This window comes from Pogona vitticeps, chromosome 11 (genome assembly GCF_051106095.1).
Source record: "Pogona vitticeps strain Pit_001003342236 chromosome 11, PviZW2.1, whole genome shotgun sequence".
NCBI classification, from domain to species: Eukaryota; Metazoa; Chordata; class Lepidosauria; order Squamata; family Agamidae; genus Pogona; species Pogona vitticeps.
This window is the reverse complement of record NC_135793.1, coordinates 4,604,056-4,625,459: the sequence shown is the minus strand read 5'-3', so window position 1 is coordinate 4,625,459 and position 21,404 is coordinate 4,604,056. Positions and strand designations below refer to the sequence as shown.

The following is a 21,404-nucleotide window of genomic DNA, read 5'->3' as shown; positions in this document are numbered from 1 at the left end:
TCCCTACGCTTAATTAAAATGAGGGAGAAATAATGTGGATGTGGGGGGAAACAGAGCTAGAAAATGAATTCATCTATGGTCAATAGACACCTTCTGTTGTAGAAGTTATCTGGAATTCTAAAGCGAGCGTCTCCGGGCCTTGGAAACTGGGCCACCCTGATTTTCAAGACCCAGGTGAGCTGGGCCTGGGGATGAAGCAGAAAAGCTCATTGTAGACAGTTCAAAAGAGGTACACTGGAGACAGTGTATGATAACAATAATGTTGTGCCATCCAGTTGGTTCTGACTTATCGTGATCCTTTCCAACATTTTCTGGGTACAGAGCACTCAGAAGTGATTTACCATTCCTTTGTTCCAGGATGCTCAGGATCTGTGGGGAAATTAATTCCTGACCTCTGGCTCCACATCCAGGTGCCCATTTCACACACCTAACCAACCACAAGATGCCTCGCCATACCTACAGATGCCACATTGTTCAAGACTGCAAAAATTAAGCCATTACGAGTAATTTACTCAGCAAGTGAGGTTCTTCTGACCTTGACAGTACAATCATCACCTGCTCTTCATTTAACAGTGTGCAGGTTCACGTTGTCCCACATAACAGCATGGAGAAAGAATATACTGATTCCACTCTTGGTTGTCAGCCTTTGTTTACAACAAAAGCAAAACAGAGCCAGAAACAATAATACTGTGAACAGAAGTAGCTTTAAAACCAAATAGATCCATTTCTGTCTTAACTTTCAAACCTTTTCTTCAGACTCAAACTGACACCACTGAGATACATCTGTTAATCTTTAATGTAGCACAACATTTTTGCTTTTGCAATACTGCATCTACCAAGACAGGCTGGCACAGTGGTCTGGCTAACACAACCCTAAAATTAACATATTTTGTCCTTGCCATGGATAGGAATAGCTTGATTCCAACCAGGGCATAGGCTAAAGATGGGGAAAGGAACACTCAGCAGAGAGGTGGGGCTGTCTTTGAATTCAGAAGTGGGAGAAGATGATTGGTTAGTGCTGCATAGATCAACAGTCACCTCAGTCCAGAAAAGTCCCTCCCAAATGCACAGGCAACATGCAAGGTTGCAACAAAACCCCCAAAGCACATACATAATGTGAAAGCAGAGAAGATGGCATCATCTTGGCCAAATGCTGTCTCCTCCCAGGCCCACCCTACACTGATGCTAGGTTTCTTTCAGTGCCAAGGTAAATGGTGGCTGCTCTCTAAAGCTTATGAAATTTTAAGGATTTTGTTTTCCATGGTTGTCTTACTTTGTGGTTTCTGGTGCTCTTAAACTGATGAAATTGTTTTGTTTGTTTTAAGTTGTTTCTTGGTTGGACCCTTCCCTGAGACCTTGTGATGTAGGGGGAGACATTCATGATAACATACAAAAGGCAACGAACAAATACACAAAATCTCATCCTAGACACGTTTCCCTTGTTGTTTCGTTTCTCTTCCCTTTCCCTGTCAATCTGCTTGCCATGCTGAGTTCATGTTTTCCTCCTCTGCCTTTATGGTGTTTTTTTCCCCCTTCCTAATAATTTCTTCCCTGCCGAACAGAATTGCGGTTCACGAAAAACAGCACCTCCTTCCCAGGTGCAACCACTGATTTCTCCTGCTGAGAGAAGATGCTGCTTTCCAGACGGTGTCGATTCAACCCAGCGAGAGGGAGGCACCCAGAAAAGCAACAGTGACTAGAGACGAGAGGAAAAGAAAAAAGAGCACCTGTCGGAAATCTAACAGGTGCAAAATTGGCATCCTTCAGAGAATAGAGCCGCAGTGCTTTCTAGGGCTGTCAGAAGACAAGGAAGCCATTGTATGATTTAAGCACACAAAACTGGCCCCAGGCTTGCTGAAAACCACACTGCAACAAGACTAGGAAAAAGCAGGGCTGTGTTTTCTTTAGATCCCAACTTGGAAAGTTACCTTTTAATAAGAATGAATCTAACAACACACTGAAGCCAACCATAAAGGAGCAGTAGTGTTTCTTAGTGTGGTGTAGTGGATAGAGTGATGGACTGAGACTCTGGAGACCAGAGTTTGAATCTCTGCTCAGCCATGGACGCTCAATTGGGGGAGTGGAATGAGTAAAACCACTCTTTAAATATCTAATTTACCTTGGCAGCCCTATTAGGGTTGCTAGAAATCAATTTCACTTCTAGTTAAAGTGAAACAAGAACGTGCCAAAGCAGGACCACGGTTGAACATTATAAAGACAAAAAACACGACTACAGAAGAACTAGACTGACAATGAAGAAAGTGAAATAGTTAGAGCTTCTGCATATGTTGGTTCGGTCATCAATCCAAACGGAGACTGCAGCCAAGAAATCAGAAAACTGATCTAGTGTAAGGATGTGCCACTGGACACCAGTGGGTGATGTGTGTATGGAAAGACTGGGGTGAATAGCAGTTCTAGCACTCAGAGGAGACATCTGGGTTCTGAATGAAACTACACTAGGGGATGTGTGGCGGGGGCACAACCTATTGCCATATCTTGAGGTTCCAATGGAATTAAGAATAAATGCATTACCTACCTACCTACCTACCTACCTACCTACCTACCTACCTACCTACCTACCTACCTACCTACCTACCTACCTACCTAGTTGACTCCTATACTGCCCATTTGGCTGCAAGGCCACTCTGAGTGGTTTACAACACAAGAAAACAGTGACACTTTTATTTTTTTAAAAATCAAACGTAATGGTTATACAAATGTCAAAAATCAAAATCACAACATTAAATCACAAATAACCAAAGCAACAGAAACAACAGAAACACAAATACCACAAATTTAAAAGATAGGATGGCAGAGCAGAAAAAGAAACGCTGAGACTGCCACGGCACTATCATGATGTCATCTCTGGAAAAGCCTGGCTGAAAAGCCATGTCTTCAAGGATCACCTGATGGTTCCCAGTAAAGGGGCCAGGTGGATTTTGGGCGGGAGATTGTTCCAGAGATGGAGGGCAACCACAGAGAAGACCCAATTTCTAGTCTTCTCTTTCTGAGCCTCTCTTGGGGGTTAATAATCTCAACTGCCTCCGCTGGGAAGATCAAGTAAATTGGGCAGAGATCACTGGGAGGAAGTGTTCTGCCAGGTATCGAGGTCCCAAACCGTTTAGGGCTTTGTATGTTAAGGTCATCACCTTGAAGATGGCATGAAAATGAAGTGGTAACCAGTGCAAGTCAGCCAGTGTAGGGGAGATATCTTGGTATTCCTTAATATCTGGCTGCCATGTTCTGGAACTGCTGGAGCTTCCATAGCCGCCTCATGGGTGGCTCTACATAAAGAACATCACAGTAGTCTAATATCGAGACTACCATAGTGAAGGACCTGTCAAGGTAGGAATGCAGCTGGGCGATCCATCTCAGATGGAAAAAGGCTTCATGGACCACTGATGGTGCCCTGGACTCCATCAATAATGCTGGGTCCAAAAGTACACTTAGACTGTGAACCTCATCCTTCATGGACAGCGTTGCCTCTCAAACGAAAGAGAGGCTCCCAACCTGCAGACATTTGGGGCACCCACTCATAGGATTGTCTGGGTTCAGGCTTGGTCTATTATCCCTCATCCACCCCAGCACAGCATCCAGACAGCACTCAAGAGGCAGGACGGCACCCACTTCAGAAGGAAGGAAAGAGAGATAAAGCTGGGTGTCATCTGCATATTGGTGACACAAAGCTCCAAAGCTCCTGATGACTTCCCTCAGGGGTCTCATATAGATATTAAACAGCAATGGGGAGATAATGGACCCCTGTGGGACTCCATGGTTAAGACTTCAAGGGGTGGACATCATAATCATAAATGCATTTTTTTAAAAAAACTTGATCCTGTAAGCCTGAGGTCCAGCTAGTCCTCCATTGAACTTGAACATTCTTGAAAGTTTGCTCATTATTGGTTGCAATAATAAGACAGATTCGTCCTTGGATTTCACAGCACAACTTTTTCACCCCTTGGAAAGGCTCGTGATCTTCCGGAAAACTAACTAGCGGGCTTGTTGACAGATGGAGACATAAACCTCACGTTCCCTGCCTCCATTGTGTTCAGCTAACTCATTCCCTGGCAGCTTGCTTAATGGGACATTTAGGTAGATTACAGCTTTTGTGCTTTTCGTTCTGGAGCCAAGAGGCAGCTCCTGAATCAGGCATTGCCCAGGCACCTGAATACATCCTCCAACAAGGGATGTACAATTTTCTTGCTCAGAAAAGCTTTGGAAACCCTTTAGAATTCGCCCCTCCAAATAGCTATTATATCATTGGCAGAAACAAATGAAGGGGATTTTGAAAAGCCGACGGCCCCCTCCTCCCATGATAATTAAGCAGGCCTAACCCCAGGATTGTCTTCTCAGAAGAGTTTCAGAGACCATTTGGCAATGGAGCCGGTGGTTAATTATTTAATAGCAGCTTCTAGAAGAGCCTGGTTTATGTAATGCCTCAAGAAGGTAGTTAAAATTCTGAAAACACTTACGTATTCTATATAGACCAGTAGGGCCAGCTGCTTGCCTTCCATTGCACAGATGGAGAAGGTTATCAATTGATTGCCAATTAAGATCAATTAATCAAATCTGCTAAACAGTGTGTAATGTAAAGTGTTACCAAAGACAGGAGCATCAAACATTTCATTACCATTCAGGAATTCTAATAATGGCATTAAGCAACCATGACTTTCTCCCAAACAAGGGAAATTTTGAAGGAAAGAATTAGAGAGCGGGGAGAGAATTTAATTTGGATGTCATTGAAATGAAAGAATCTAATTTACGTTTTGCAGACTAGCCTGTGGATCAGAAAACAGTTATGCCCTTCCAAATATTGGTAATGGAATCTTCAACTCGAAGAATGTGTACAAAAATATACATATTAGAGGAAGCTGTATATACAGAATACCCACTTATTCATTCATTCATTCATTCATTCATTCATTCATTCATTCATTCATACATACATACATACATACATACATACATACATACATACATACATACATACATACATACATACATACATACATACATACATACATGCATGCATGCATGCATACATACATACATACATACTATCCAGTCAAAGGCTACTCTGGACAGCTTACAGCAAATATATACAACATAATTAAAATACAATTTAACAGAACAAAAAATAAAGATAAAACACAAATAAACAGTACAGTCAAAAATAAAAATATATTTGCATACTTATTTATATCATGAGTGGGAGTCAGAGATCATGGTCAACTTCAAGAATAGATAGCATGGTCTCTCGCTCCCTCTAGAGGCCAGTTCTGATGAATACATCATGAAAATACGTATTTCTAGCTTTAAAAAAATATATTTTGAATAATTTCAGACTGCAGATAAATGAAACCATTGAGACTGATCCTGTAGATACAGGGGTCCTACCCTGCTTGGCTAACTTTGTACCAGTGTCGTGGCTGTGAGAGATTTGGATTTAGCATAACTCATTTGTGCTGGCCAGATCATTTGTTATGATGGATATGTTATCAACCAGTGGGAGGGGACTGTGCTAGGCAAAGGTCTATGGACAGAAGGCTTCTGTCCATTTCAATCTCACTGTATCTTTGAAGATGGATTGTGCTGCTTGTCAGTTGATCTTTCAATCTCAATTCCTTCTGAATATCAACACCTGTCACTGCCATTGCCTCCACTGAGAATTTTGAGATATAGAGTATCCAAGATTATGAGGAATAGAAGCAAAGCAAATGTAGTTTTCACTTGTTAAAAATTGTCATTTTGTTGTTTGTTTTTTAAATGCAAGAGTTTTAAAAATGATCTATTGAGAAGGTTGGTTGGTTGGTTGGTTGGTTGGTCGGTCGGTCGGTCGGTCGGTCGGTCGGTCGGTCGGTCGGTCGGTGACTTCTAAATTACCCATCTGACCAATGGTCACTCTGGGTGGTGTACAACAGTAAACAATATAAACATACAGGATAACAAATACACTCATAATACAAGAAACACAGTTGATCATCAAAATTAAAATTAGTTTAAAATTGGGCATTGGTTGTAGATGTTAAATATAAAATCTCAGCAGGCTATTGAGATGGTATAGTTTGGAAAGCCTGCTAGGAAAAAAAGTGTTCAAAGACTTCTTAAAATTTTGCATAGAAGGGGGCAGGTGAATTCCAGGTGGCAGTTCATTCTGGAACAAGGGATCAATCACCAAGAAGACCCAGTTTCTTATTTTCTCCTTCCAAGCCTCTCTCAGGGTTGGCATCCACAGCTGCCCAGCCTACAATGTGCAGGTAGGATGGGCAGTTCTTCTTGGATAGAAGGAGGCATTCTATCATATACTGAGCTCCCAAAGCATTTGGGGATGATGAAAAAAGCTAGTATTTTCAGTCTTACATAGGAATGAAAAATGTCATACTGATTGGCCATTCTTTTAATTTGAGAAACCTGCTATTGTTGTGGGCCAAACAAAGAAGAATACAAAGAAAAACAAAGAAAAAGAGGGGAAAAAGTGAATATTTGTTTCATACTTCCTCCAGAAAATCTCTACCAGGATAAGTTTTCCACTTTTCAATACCGTCAATGGTCTTTGAGAAACACAGTCTTGAAGACTCCATGGAGACTTGGGCATTCTGCTTCCTAAATACGACTTGATGGTGAGGGTAGAAAATAATCCAATTTTTTGAAGTCTTGCAGAAAGTTCTGTTAATTTGATGGGGAAACTGTAGAAAAGTAGAAGAACTGGAGCCTTTCCCAGAACGTCCTTGAGGATTCATCAGAGTCTTTGAATGTCTCAGCTTATGCACGCCAATTTGATGGATGATCAACTCTTTAAAAAAAAAAAAGTGCTACGAATGAGCTACTCCTTTATTAACAACTTGGATGTTTACTTTTATTGAAATGTACAAACCGGAGAGGAAGAAACACCGACAAGCCATTGCTGCAACAGGAGCCCAATAATTTTGGTTATACTTTCTCATTAGAAGTATCACTTGGGGACAGTTTAATACATCACATAAGAACGTTTAATACAGCTTAGAAGCGTGCAAGAATGGCAGTATAGCCCATAATATTAAAACATGAACATCTCAAGGCAAAGAAATTCTTCTCTTGTTCTCCTTTATTTTCTCTCTGCTCTGCTTTTGGTGCATTGGGTTTTTATCTTTCATGGTGATCTTGGGAATATCACTGGACTTGAGTGTGTGAGATGCTGAAGATTTACTTTGGATGAAACAAAAGATTCATGCACTCCAGAGCCTGGAATGTTTCTTTGAAAAAGGAAATGAGATACAGTTCCAGACTTCTTCCCCAAGTAATTAGTTACCATTGCAGTTGGGAATAATGGCAATTCTGCTTTCTTGTCCTCCAAAAGAAGCCAAAATAGCTGCTTAGTTGTTTTGTGGTGCATGTTTTCAAATGAACATATAGTTTCATGGTTGGAGTTTTGTTTGCAACGGGAGATGGGCATCAGCCGCTTGTTCAGTGGCCCATCCTGGCTTGTTTACTGCTGCTGCTTCCTTGCCCACTCAGAAGCAGCAGTCAGAGGAGGCAGGGCAGGGAAGCCGGGACACTGCTTCTGAATGGGTGCCCGCAAGAGCAGGTGAGGTGCTAAACCACTGAACATCTGTTGCAGCAGTAAATGAACCATCACAAACTGCCAAACCAGCGGTTAGGTCCATCTCTAGCTGCAACCTCACATGTTGTCAGTGGTTTGAGTGACTGGGAGGGACCTTTCTGGATTGGTGTGACTGTCAATCTATCCAGCCTTAACCAATTGTTCCTTCCCACCTCTGAGTTCAAAGAGAGCCATGCCACACTGCTAATTGCTCTTTCCCTCTCTTTAGTCTGTTGGAAGCTGTGCTGTTACTTTGCTGTTGACTTGTTCAGAACTGTAAGTAATGAAACAGTTTTATTCTTTCTCCTCTGGATGTCTCAGAGTTATTGATACCTTACAGTAAGTCCCAATAGATGAAAAAGGGGTGGATTATCCAAGGAAGTTGTTGTTATTCTCCTCTGTGAGTCTCTCTGCTTCTACTGCATAGCACAAGAAATGTTAACTAGAAATGCAAAACTCTGCAACATGTATACACATTTTCCCCTTGTCAAAATACATGGGCACGTTCTGAAATGGAGAGATTTCTAAAACACTCTGCAGTTCATCTTGTCAAAAGTTTGGGTGGTACAAAACTGATATTTTCTTACAGTAATGTGGAGCCAACAGATGTCTTTACTACACAAGCTGTGAGTAGAGATGCATAGAATTACGCAATACTTCCCTGTGGAAGCAAATAAACAAAGGATTTTAAAGACGATTATTTTATTCTCTGCTCCTTAAGCATACATTAGATACAACCGGCACTTAAGTATACCCATTTTGTGTATTACCCTTTTTTTAAAAAAAATGCAAAGCACAAAAGAGGATTTGTTAAACATCACTAATCAGGATTTTTGTAATGTGCTGTTAAAACGCAACATAATGTTCCACTTCTCCAATGACTGCTTCAGTTACTGGAGTGAAAAATCACCTCTTACAAAAACTCCACTTCACCAAACTTTGGATTGGGCAGTTGTTGATCAGTGGAAGAGACAATAAACAACAGACAGCTCTTTTCCCTTCTTTTTTTTTTTGCAAGAGATGTGTTGGGATTACAACAGTAGGCCAGGATGAACTGCAAGGTGCACTGCATGGTGTTTTCACTCTCTCTCTCTCTTTTTTGTAACAAACAATAATTCAATAGAACTTCAGATAGACCTGCGTATTGTGCATCAAGTCATTAGGCGCGCTGACCTAAATCCATCTCTTTCTATTTCATTATAACCTGGGATGTTTTGTGATGTTTCTAATTAGCTCAGCTGAGAGGCCCACCTCACTTCCAGCAGGAAAAAGTCAATGCAGACTTATTCACGCTGTGAGCTACAGACCATGTCATTTCATCTAACCAGAGGAAAAAGTCACAGTTAATTATAAGCAAGAATACTGTTTTACAAACTTTCTTGGTCTTGGCTAAGCAGAATGGGTAGAAATGTTGCAGAGCCTAAGATTAAACTAATCATAGGCAAAAGGCTTCCTTCCAGATGTTTTTGGATTGCAACTTTCAGCTTTGCTCACAACTAGCACGTTGGAATTATTGCAACCTTGTATGCTGCCTTTCCCAGGTTTGGCTGGGAGGGACCTTTCTGGCCTGCAGTGACTATCAATCTATTCAGCACTAACCAATTCTCTCTTCCCCTGCCTGTGAATTCAAAGAGAGACCTGTTTCTCTGCTGTGAGTTTTCTTCCAGTTCAGTCTGTTGAAAGCAGTGAGTTTGTTGAGGCCTGTTGCTAAAAGTCAGCCAGCTGTGTTTGTCCATTTGTCCTGTTTGATCTCTTCAATTATAAGTAAAGAAAATGGTTTTTATTTTTTTCTACCTTTAATATTTCAGTTATTGAGAATACAGGTGCTATTTAATGAGTAAAAAGGGGTGGACTAATTCGGGGAACTTGAAGCTAATTCTGCCCTGTGGATCTTTACACCTCTGCTGCTCAGCATCAAAAACCTCAAATAGAGGCCATATCTAAGACAAGTCTGAAAAAAAAATACAGAGAAGAGGCAGGTATGTATTCCACATACATCCCGCACAGCTGTCCCCAAACCTCAGTGCATAACACCAACCAAGTGGGATGCTCAGCCTAGACTGAACCCTGTCAGTTGTGTGGAATGGAAGGAACCCACACAGGTAGGAACACCACATGTGAACAACAGGTAAATGATCCGTCACCTGCATGACACGGTTTCAGGGCCAGTCCCAGGCATCTTCAACCAGAAGGATCTTTTTGACACAAACATGAGGGCTGCACACCCTGGTTTTGAAGAAGAATTGCACTTATAATTTGCGGCTGCAGCTTCATACACAAATAGGTTGAAACAAAGGCCAGCATAGTCACTGAGATGTATATCTAAGAACTCGCACATAGGATTGGACTGCTGGTCTCTCTGATATGAACAGATGTCTTCATACTTTGCAGATCAGTGCTTTCTACAGCCAGAACAGAAGCCCATCCACAGTTCACAGGGATCTTAGAATTAGGTTTAGTCTAAATAAACAGCTTCTCTTTGGAGAGCTCGGGAGATAAGGGTGCAGGAGTGGAAGCCTGAATGGTGTTTATTCCTGTTGTATTTCACTAGCCGTCTTTTCAACCACTGCCCAAAGAGGCACTAATTGGGCAAAGAACAGTTGTTACCTTCTTCCTGCCTGATTTTTAAAAGTGTGAGTGCTGCAAGACATGAGTGCAGAGGGAGATACACAAACACACTAGAAATTGCACCACCCTCTTCCAATTGTGCTGGTTTAGGTAACAGCTGCTTTGTTGAAACATTAACATTCCACAGTAAACTAACAAACCATCAGCTAATTGCTGGTAATTATTGGTTTCTTGGGGAATAGGTCTCATTAAATCCCAAGATCCACTGCAAAATAAGTGGATGGATGTGTTAAAGGGAGAAGTCAGGAGAACAGTGGTCATATATAAACTTGACACCCCGCCAAGGGCAGCATCTATCTGATCACTGTCTGGTATTAAGTCTACTTTTCAAAATCACTAATTTAAAGAGGCTTAAGCAAGAACAAAGCCAGCTATGACTGAGAGCCTCTAAGGAAATTCCAGTTCTATACGGAAAGCTGGGAGGAGAGCTTTGTGGATACCCTGCACTGCCAGGAAGATGAACCAGTGGGTCCTAGACCAAACCAAGCCTGAACTTTCTCTGGAGACAAAAATCTGGAAACTATGGCTGCCCTACTTTGGGTACATCGTGAGAAGGCTGGATTGCCCAGAAAAGACAATCATGCTGGGAAAGCCAGAAGGCAAGAGGAAAAGAGGAAGGGCAAATATGAGATGGATTGACTGCATAAAGGAAGCCACAGTTTTGAGTTTACAAGAGCTGAGCCAGGTTGTTGAGGGCAGGACATTTTGGAGATGGCTCATTCCTAAGGTCACCATAAGTCAGCAATGACCTGACAGCAGGTAACAAAGACAAGTGGAAAGTCAAGGACTCCAACAGCCTGGCCATTGTGTTGGACCTATCCAGTCTTATTTTCTTGCTATTGTGCACCAATAAAGAATGGGTTGATAATTTACTATAATTAATCAATGAATAGCCTGATAACTACGTAATTAAGGTTATTAAAGCCTACTTCAACACATTTTAATAATTTTATCCAGCCTTGTCCAGCAATACAGAAAGCCATGCAAATAAATACTTATGCTAGGTAGCTGTTGAGAAGAAGAACAAGCAAGAAATCCAACCATCCTTTCAGGTTAGGAGCCTTCCCTTCAAGACTAAAACTCAGTTGTCCTCCTGGGTGACTTCTTCAGTACCTGCCACTTTCCCTTGCCTTCTCTGTCTGGAAGTCACAACGTCCCTCAGAAACCCCCAGTTCTTCTTGGGTCCATTTGTGTGCCCCTAAAAATTGAGTAATTTTTGCATTGGTGTTTCAGAGTTTATAAAACATTCTGTGCCAGTTGCTGTAGCAAAAGAAGGGAGCATTAAAGCAGAAGGGGTTAGAGGACTGAAACCCCATGAAATGTAAATTGTCTCCTGGAAACTCAAGTACTGCCTGATGATACTAGTCTGTTACCCAGATACTCAACTGAACAACCATCACAGATTCAGGCACAACAAGAGGGGAGAGCTCCTTCATTTATTAAAATGGCCACACTCTCTAGACCAATGCTTCCCAATTAGACATGGGAGCTTCATATTCGTCTTTCAGGGGAGATGAATATGAAGCCCGCCAGCACAAGTGTCCCAGTGGTCCTCCCTTGCCCCCCAGAACAAGCCTAGTCTGCTAACTGGGCTCCTCGGCATGTACATGCACAGCAACATTGCGCCAATAGTGGACATCGTCCTGCTGGTGCTTCCCTGCCTCTCCCCTCAGCCGACCACTCAATAACTGAGTGGGGAGCCTCATCTTTCTGCCTCCTCGCTGGAGTGGTCAGCTGTGGGGAGAGGTGGGGGAGCACCAGCGGGACTAGGTCTGCGATTGATGTGATTCTGTTGTCGGTAAGTGGACCGGGCTGGTTCTGCAGGGCAGGGGAGGACCACTGGGACACCTGTGGTGGAAAGCTTTATATCCGTCTCCCCCAGGAGACAAATACAAAGCTCCAGCGTATATTCCCAGCCTTGAGTCCCCAGATGCTCTTAGCCCACAACTCCTAGAAGTAGCTGGACTGGCCAGGATTTCTGGGAGTTGTAGTCCAAAAACATAGTGGGAAGCACTGTTCTCAACATTTCTCACTTTTGCTTTTGGGTAGCTACACGGGGTCCTACTTAGGATTATGTGTGTGTAAAAGTGGGGTGGAGAACTGGCTCTCTTGTACAAGTTTTGATTGGGTAGGTCCAATTAGGGCCTGTTTTTCTCTCCCCCACACACACACACACTTGTTTTCTGTAATATTTATTTACTTTTTGGCACCTGCTATTGGCCTTTATTTACAGAGCCATTACTTTCTTGCTGTGGATCCCTGCATACGTGTACATGACAAATGCAGAGCCCTCTGAGGTAGACAGTGAGCACGTATCCAAGGGCAAGCCAGACGACTAACAGGGAACCCTTCCAACTCTCCAGATCTAAGATTATATCATCATCATCACAATCACCATCGTCATTAGTCTATACCACCCCCATAGCGTTCCCACTCTCTGGACAGTTTACAGTATGCAATAAATCATAACATATATATACGTATAGAGAGAGAAGGCTGGATTCAGTGTATAAGATTATCATAAAGTGCAAAAATGGTTTGGAAACTCTCTCTCTCTCTCTCTCTCTCTCTCTCTCTCAGAATACCATCAAACTCTGTCACTAGTTGATACTACTTTTAAATATTTCAATACAAATCAGATTGGACTGCATTCTCATGCCCCTAGTTACTCAGAGGCATGGAGTGACATATTTAGCCCCAGGCTTATATATACAAATATATGTTGTCAGGCTAGGGACCGCTGAACACTGATAAAGACAAAGAAAAGAGAGTTTCATAAATGGCAAAAGGATGATCGCTGCCAGAGATTAATGTTGTGAATGTTGATTACATAAATACGTATCCTGAACATCTCTAGAGTGGTTAACTGTCTTACTGTTATGGTTAAGCTTAAGCTGGGCTTTGAACTGCCAATATGTTGATTGAGGAAGTGTCACTTCTTAAAATCCCGAATCAACTTCTGATTTCTGAAAGCAGTCTTACTTGTGATTTGGCAAGGGGCTGAGTTGTCCTTGTGTGTTTGTTTAAGCTATTGGCTTCTGATGAGCAGCCTTCCATCCTTCTGAGGTCGGTAAATTGAGTGCCCAGCTCACTGGTGGGCGGGCATGCAATGTGTAGCCTGCATAATTAAATTGTAAGCTGCCCAGAGAGTGATTTAAGGGCTACGGGGTGGTATATAAGCAGCACACTTTGTTTTGTTTTAATGATACCCCATTTTAGTGTTGCCAAGTTTCAAGGTGCTGGCTGGAGACTTAAAGGATTCCCCATATCTCCAGGAAGATGGGAATAATACTGGAGGAGGGGAAAAAGAAGTATGATCTTCATATGTGTGATGGCTTTAAAGGATGGTTTCCTGCTCCCACTGACTTCTCCTAGCAGTTGTCACTGTCCATCAGGTCAATAGACTGAGGCCTGCACAGTGCTGGGACACCAAGAAGCCAGAGGAATAGAGAGGAGATTGGAAAGAGTGAGCCAGTGAGCATATATGCTTGATTCCCAACGTGCCCTGGGATCAAGCCTATGGGAGGAAGGGAAGGAGTGGAGCACTGGCACTGCACCTCCTGAGCTTTCTTGTTGTAGAAGCCCTGGTAGCACCAGTGCAGGACCTGGAGAAATAAGAATAACTCCACATGGGCTGGTGATGAGGTTTCCATAAAGCCTATTACTAGTGTGTTGCTGTTATGAACTGAAAAGTCCAAACCAACTTCTAGCAATCCTGATGGGGTTTTCAACGTGAGTGAGATCTTTAAGAAGTGGTTTTACCAGTTCCTCTTTCTCTCTCACACACACACCAGTGAGTTTCCATGGCTGAGTGAGGACTCATATCCAGTCCTCCTAAGTCCTAGCCCATCACACTGTCCACTACACTATATAGGGGCTGGAAAACCTCCATCCGAATCGTTCATGCTGTAGGTAAGGCGATGCGGGATATGAGCCCTTAGTGGGAACAACAGCTGCTGAGTGCATTTAGTTACTTTAGACCTGTTTGCCTAAATAAATCTTTAAAAGAGTAAAACACTACAAATAGGTTATCTGGCTCTCAGTTTTTGCTTATTATGAAGACGAGACAGTTCTCGTTAGCAGATGCTAATTAACAATAAAATAACTGCAGCATTGCTTGAAAATGTGTCGTTTCTTTTCTAACTAGGAATTAATAAAGGAACACACTTGATGTCACCGTTCTTCAAAGGCATTTTAACACCACACATGCACCGAAACAGCAAAGCAACACTTAAAATATGCAAATCATCTATTATAGGGAAAAAACGATCAGCTACCCACAAGATTCCATCTATCAGTTTCGCCATTTTTTTCCCACAGAGTGACAGAAGTTGCCAAAATTTTCCCACAAAATATGCTCATACATTGCAAAAGAGTGGAATGTTCCACTCAAGTTTGGAAGAAAGTAAGCCAGATTGTTAAATAAAGCTGGGGGAACCTAATCATTTTCACAGGAACAGAAAGAGTTATTGAAACAATATGACACCCCCCTCCTTCAAGAAAAGTGAAAATAAAGTAGCCAGGTGTTATATTTTAGAATAGTCCTGTCTTAAGAAGAAGAAGAAGAAGAAATAATTACATCCTATATTTGGGGTTTAAATTCTTGAATACTGAGGTGGGAAATTGATGTAGGTTTTATGACCAATCAGTAAAGTGGATTGATTTGCATCTAGGATCATGTCACACATTATATATCTATAGACTCGATATCAGCACATTTAATACTCATAAGTTTTTAAAACCGTATGTCCTGCTTACATATTCATGCTCCAAAAATGGCAACCATTGCCCTAATAAATATGGATGCTGCATTATGAGGGAAATCACCAGCGAACAATATTCTGGAGGACTTTTTATTTTTTTTTATTTCTGGCTATCAAGCATAAAGAAAAAGGAAGTCAGGTGTGAGCTTCAGCATAACTAATAGGAAAGGAAGAACAAACCCTGTGAATGATTGTGTTCCTCTCTATAGTTTTGAAGTAAACCTAAAGAAAAAAATCCTTCTCGAAATCTCAGCCACCCTCCAACTGCAGTATATATGCAACTCATATCCTGTGAGTTGTATCCTCATCCCCACAATCACTGTAATCCAAGCAGAACTGGATTATTTGAAACACTCTTTAATGAAGCAGCAAGAGGAGCAACTTGCGATAGAAGACGCGGCTCACCCAGGCAAAAAGAAAGTTTAGGAAAGTTGTGATGAAATATTCATGCGTGCCTACCAACAATATGATCGTGGATTAACTCTTGGCACAGTTTTGAATACATCGGAGCCCACTGTCTTCCTTTGCAGCACCCAATCAATTTATGGTAATCAGTTTGGGAAAAACTAACAACGAAGCCGCTCAATATACATAGCAGCTGTTTCGGTCTGAAAATGGCTCTTGGTTTTTTTGGGGGGGGGGTTGTGCTCTGTCAATGATGTGGGCTGAGGCTCCTTGAATGGAAGGAGGAAGGCAGCCTCCCCGGCCACATCTCTGGACTTGGTTCTCACCTCCTGACCTCTCAGGTGATGAAAGGGACCTTTGGATGCTTGGACAGCACTCAGGGCTACCGGCTTCCTGAGGGAGACCCTGAAGGTCACCGGCTGTTGAAGACCCACCAAGCTCCTTTTCCTTCGAAACTAGGGAAGGGGAGAGAGAGAAAGAAGAAAACCAGGTCTCCCAAAGTCAACCACAGTTATTGCAACATAAACAAGGGGGTACCTAAGACAGAGGTAAGGAAGAGAAGATGCCATGAAGGACTTCCTACCTGAGAAGTTGCAACTTCCCCGCCTGCTGGGACCCCTAGATGTTGCCTCTTCTTGTTAGAGAGAGAGAGAGAGCCTGCAAGTGTCTTTCTTTTAAAATGTTAAAGCAAGAAGTAGGGTGGGCAGGAAATGCTATTGGTTGCTGAGTCTTCCTTGGAAAGGCTGTTTCGGATGCCCCCCCCCCAAAAAAATCATCCAACACACATTTCTGTCTTCTGCCTCTCAGATGAGGCGTTGAGGAGAAGAGTAACAGAGTGTTTATCCTGGCTCGCATGTGCAATGCCCGACTGCTCCCTGCAGCACAGCCCGGACGATGTGATGCGCATGCCAAAGCAGCTGGCGCTCAGCGAGGCTTCGTCGTTTGTCAGCTTTCCCACCTCCTCTGTGGAGCAGCAACCACAGCCCAGCTTCTTGGGGGGGGGGGAACAAGACGGCTTCCGTGCAGGCAGAAGGCCAGCTGAGCTTCCTGGGGGTGCGCTGGGGGCAGGGAAAGAGTGTTTCAGCTGTGAAAACCAAGGTGGCCGCCGCATGACACAAGCCCCCTCATGAGGGAGGTTCTACTCCGTGGGCCTCAGGCTCTTGGGTGGAAATAAGAAACTGCTCTCTTTTTATTTTTAGGGAATAAATAAATAAATAAATCCTGGCTTCTGAGATGATGTTCAGGAGGAAATTTCTTCTCCCCCCTCCTCCTTACACACATAATTTGTAGCATTTGCTTCGGGGGGGGGGGCAAATGGAATAACTTGAATAACTGAATAGGATGCCTGTGAGGGGTTTGGGCTGGGAAGGACCTTCTCTGGACTGAGGTGAATGTCAATCAACTCAGGAGCAGCCAATTGTTCCTCTCCACCTCAGAGCCCCGCCTCTCTACCTGAGATTCATTTTCCCGCCTTTTTTGTTTCCCCCTGTCAGGGTTTAGTTGGAAGTGCTGAAGTCAGTTTATGGCGTCTGTTAAAGTGAAGTGTTCTGTTGGTTATATAACCAGTCAGTCAGCCAGTCATGAAGCTAGTTAACCAGTTAAGCTCAACAATGTAGCCAATTAATATTTGGTACACAATAGGATGTTTTGTTTTTACCTACGGAGAACTTTGAATAAAATGAAACCTTTTCCTTCTTTCTCATAGCCATTGTCTCTGAGTGAATGTACTGAGAGAATAAGTGTCCATTGAGGTAAACTAACCAAATAAGGGGTGGTACGCTGAGGGAGGCGTGAAGCAAATTTGCTCCGTGGGTCCCTGAACCTTTTTATCTGCTGTGTAATTAGGAAGTCTTTTATTAGCCCTTCAATAATTTCTCACCACTTTGACAAATAGTTTGGAGAACAGGCATTTTGGGGAAATTATGGAAACCTTGACAGAACTCTTCCCTCACTTATTTTTTTCCTCACCTTCGAAGTGGTAATTCTCACAGAGATTAGTGACTTATCAACAAGCTGGATCCAGTATCTATTGAAGTACATCATGTCTGATGAAGTACAGATAATTCCTCACTTACACTCTCCCCCATTCCTGCTACAAAAACAGCACAGGAAACTAGCTTTTTCATATTTATGCAACCTCAAGTTGTTCTAATGCATGGCAATCCTTTTTAGGTTTTACTAGGTAGAAAGTACTCAGAAGTGGTTCATCATTTCCTTCTTTGGGGGGAATCCTGGAACTCTGCAGCTTGCCCAAGGCTGCACAGGCTTGCTTTTCTCCTAGGAAGCACAGTGAGGGAATCAAACTCCCAAACTCTGGCTCTGCAGACAGATGCTTAACTCACTGTATTCTTCTCTAAGCATAAATGGAAGTGAAAAAGAGTCCACATCTAAGCATAAATGGAAGTGAAAAGGAGTCCAGATTTCTCTTATCACAATGGTAAAATCCACTTGGATGCAGAGCTAATAAGACACCATCGGTTTGACAACCTATTTTGTTGCCTGTTGTCTTGTTTCAAGGCAGCCAGAAGGGGCACATAAAAATAAAATGACACATCCCCAAAGATAAAGCTAAAATGTTAACAAAACGACGGCACTTTAAGTCACCCTTTGCATACAGGAGTGGCTACAGAGCTGTAAAACAATGGCTCTCTCAGTATGCTCTGCCAATGTTAAAGGCTGGCACAAGCTGGGCAGTGAGTTCAAAAGTTGGAATACTCCAAACCTCAGAACTGGGATGATTGTGGCATTGGTGAAGTGGTCCCAGCTACTGCGGCAAACCCATCCATAGGTCACCGAAGTAGGTAGGTATTCTTTAGAGCAGGAGCACATCACTTGTCAGAGCCACTGAGTGTGTCACCTTTGTATTAGAGTTGAGCTCTCCCATGGAGGAGGAAATCCTGGATAGGTCGTTCTGGTGTAAAGATCCCCAGCAGCATTTCCACCACAAACAGGATTCCATGGGAACCTTGGGATGTTCAAGGGAGTTTGCAAAAAAATAAAAAATAAAAATACAAACCCACAACTCACCAACTGATGACATCATCAGCCTTGCGCAGCATAATTTTCAGCAACAGGATTGATCACATGTGACATACAGTATTCCATGCCCTGGTCAAGCAGTGTGTTACAAAGAGAGAGATTTTTTTTTATCCTCTGATTTATGATATTCAGCCATTGCTATTTTTAAAAAAATGATAACTTACATATTTGGAAACAAAATGATAGATTTGGAATTACAAAACAATAGTGCTCATCGGTCTAAGGGGAAAAGTATAGCTGGTCATTTTTCTAAATTAACCTGAGGAAAAATGCAGAAAAAGAAAAGTACTGTAACTCTGTCATAGAGAAGTAGGCTTTTTAGCCACATTCCCAAGCTCAAAGGGAAAGTTTGTGGATTTACTTTTTTTCCAAAAAAAAACCCTAATGAGGACATGAAGATACTTATTTATATCCTTTTGAACCGGAAAGAGCGCCCCTGGAGAATGGATTTCATAGTCTCATTAGTATACAATTACCCAGAACTCCCTTTGTTTTAATTTCCGTTTATCCTGAAAGAGCCTAATAATTACATGGCCATTTTCTTTCTATATGCTATTTGGTTTTTATGACTTTCTTCGCATTGTGAGGTACATGTGAGGGAAATGTAGTTTTTATGGTGCCATGATAAAAAAAAAGATTAAAGGGCTGTGGGCTTCCTGCTTCATACTGAAGGCAATGCCTCTGGACTTTTTAAAGCTGCCTTTTATTAGTGCTTTTAATCGGCGATGTCCAAATTTGCTTTATTTTTTAAAAAAATCTATTTTAATGCATTTTTAAAGCTAGGGACAAGGTGGTATTTATTTTATTGTATTTATTGTATATTGTAATTCTGTATCATTGATTTTATGGTGCTTTTGGTGTGTTGCAAACCACCCAGAGAGTGTTTGCATGAATGGGGCAGTATACTATTTTGAATGAATGAATGAATGAATGAATGAATGAATGAATGAATGAATGAATGAATGAATGAATGAATGAATGAATGAATATGACATCCTATAGAGCCTTTTTCTCGGGGGAACCCTTGGGCTGTGCAGCTTGCCCAAAGCCACCCAGACTGGCTTTTCTCCCAGGAGGCACAAGTGGGGAATTGAACTCTCAGCCTTTGGCTCCACATCCAGAGACCTAACTCTGAGCTATCCAGCAAGCTGAGTTCTATACTAGAGACGAAGAAATAGTCTAAAATAGAGGCCCCAAAAGTTCCATTTTTCCACCATTGTGTAGGTCTATACTAGCTGAAAATATCACCTCTTAAGAGCTATTTGTCTGCAGCAACTTTCCTGCACTATATTGTGAATAATACACAGACAACAAAGATTTAAGATCTAGGCTTTCACCCTCCCTTCCCCCTTCCATGTTTCCCTTCCTTCCTATTTTCATATTTGGTCTGATGAAGGGATTGTTCTCTTAAATACTTACATGATTTTTGGGGGCTGGTGCACACATTTTCTGGTTGACCTAATAGAGGTACCTCCTTAGGCCAGATATTTCCGCTTTGTTTTAAAACATAAATGCCAGTCTTTGAAAATACTTCCAGGATTATCTCTGAAGCAAGATAATATATCGAGGGGGTGGACTGGGTAAACCGAAGAGCCCTTTATGACGGAAGTCCTGAATTATAGAGCAAAAATACAAATAATACAGAAAATGTAGCATGGGGAGCAGGATTTTGAGCTAGAAATTAATGATCAGAAGATAAAGGATTAAAGAGCCATTTTAGACCTGCCTACGAAGCTTGGGGTTAAACATGGGAGGTGAGCAAGAAAGAGAGTTATTGAAGTCTGAATGTGTAGCTTTTCCCCGATGCTAGAAGGCATGATTACCTTTTTCAACAGGAGGTAGAGATGTTGTCACTTAAAACCTCCAGTTCCATATTTCCAAGCTTCAGGCATCATTAAATGAGAGCAGTGGGCTTTCCAGAAACACCCTCCATTTAATGAAAAGTCGAAGGAAGCAGCAACTATATTGGGTTGATATCTCAATGCATATCTGGTTCAAAATCAGAATGCAAAACGCTCTGAATTCAAGAAGCTGGAAATGCAGAGTGGGAAGGTTGATATAGATCATGTGGGCACCTCAGGGAGATCTTTAGCATTGCATAGGGACAAAGGATATGATTTTTGTCCAGTACTCCATGTCATGTCATAGTAACACAAGCGTAGCGAAAGTGGCATCAGGTAAAATTTCCCCTTCATAAACCTATTAATATCCCCCGTGTTAGGTCAACTCAAAGCTGGTTGAATAGCTCAGTGGTTTAGGTATTTGGCCACAGAGCCAGAGGTTGGGAGTTTGATTCCCCACTGTGCCTCCTGGGAGAAGAGCCACCCTGTGTGGCCTTGGACAAGGTGTAAAGTCCCAGAGCTCCCCCCAGAAGAAGGGAAAGGTAGACCATTTCTGTGGATTTTCTACCTGGAAAAGGTGAGAATTGACTTAAGTGACATAAGTTGACTTAAGTGACATAAGTAAGAATTGACTTGATGGGACATGATGATGATGATTTTTAGGTCTCCTCGAGGGAAGTCGAAAAGCAGAACTCTAATTTCAAAAACCAACTTAAGACCTGGTTATTCAGACAGGCCTTCCCTCCTGGCATTATTTAATTTTCTTTTTATTCTCTCCATCTTGAATTATTATCTATGTGCTGTTAACTGCTAATTTATTTCTATTGTTTTACTTTGTGTTCTGTGAGCTGCCCAGAGTGGATTTATGGGCAGCAAACAAGTCCAATGAATGAATGAATGAACGAACGAACGAACGAACGAACGAACGAACGAACGAACGAACGAACGAACGAACAAACAAACAAACAAACAAACAAACAAACAAACAAACAAACAAACAAACAAACAAACAAACAAACTAGCTTTAGAAAAATGAAGTATTTTCAACTTTATATATTGAAATGACTGCTACTTTGTATGTATCTTGCATGTTATCTCATCAGAGATAGAATAAGAAGCCTTTTTTGGGTTAGAACACCCAGAATTCCT

At 42.0% G+C, this 21,404-nt stretch overlaps 1 protein-coding gene across 14 annotated transcripts in view; it reads right to left on the bottom strand.

Annotated features, from left to right (window-relative positions):
- TENM1 (teneurin transmembrane protein 1) overlaps window positions 1-16,273 on the bottom strand; it is a 705,377-nt gene extending 689,104 nt beyond the window's left edge. For all 14 annotated transcript variants that reach the window (XM_078380797.1, XM_078380808.1, XM_078380802.1 and 11 more), the window contains exon 1: window positions 15,959-16,273. The gene's annotated coding sequence lies outside the window, so the exon portion shown is untranslated. The remainder of the gene's footprint in view (window positions 1-15,958) is intronic.
- Between the last annotated feature and the right edge of the window lie 5,131 nt (window positions 16,274-21,404).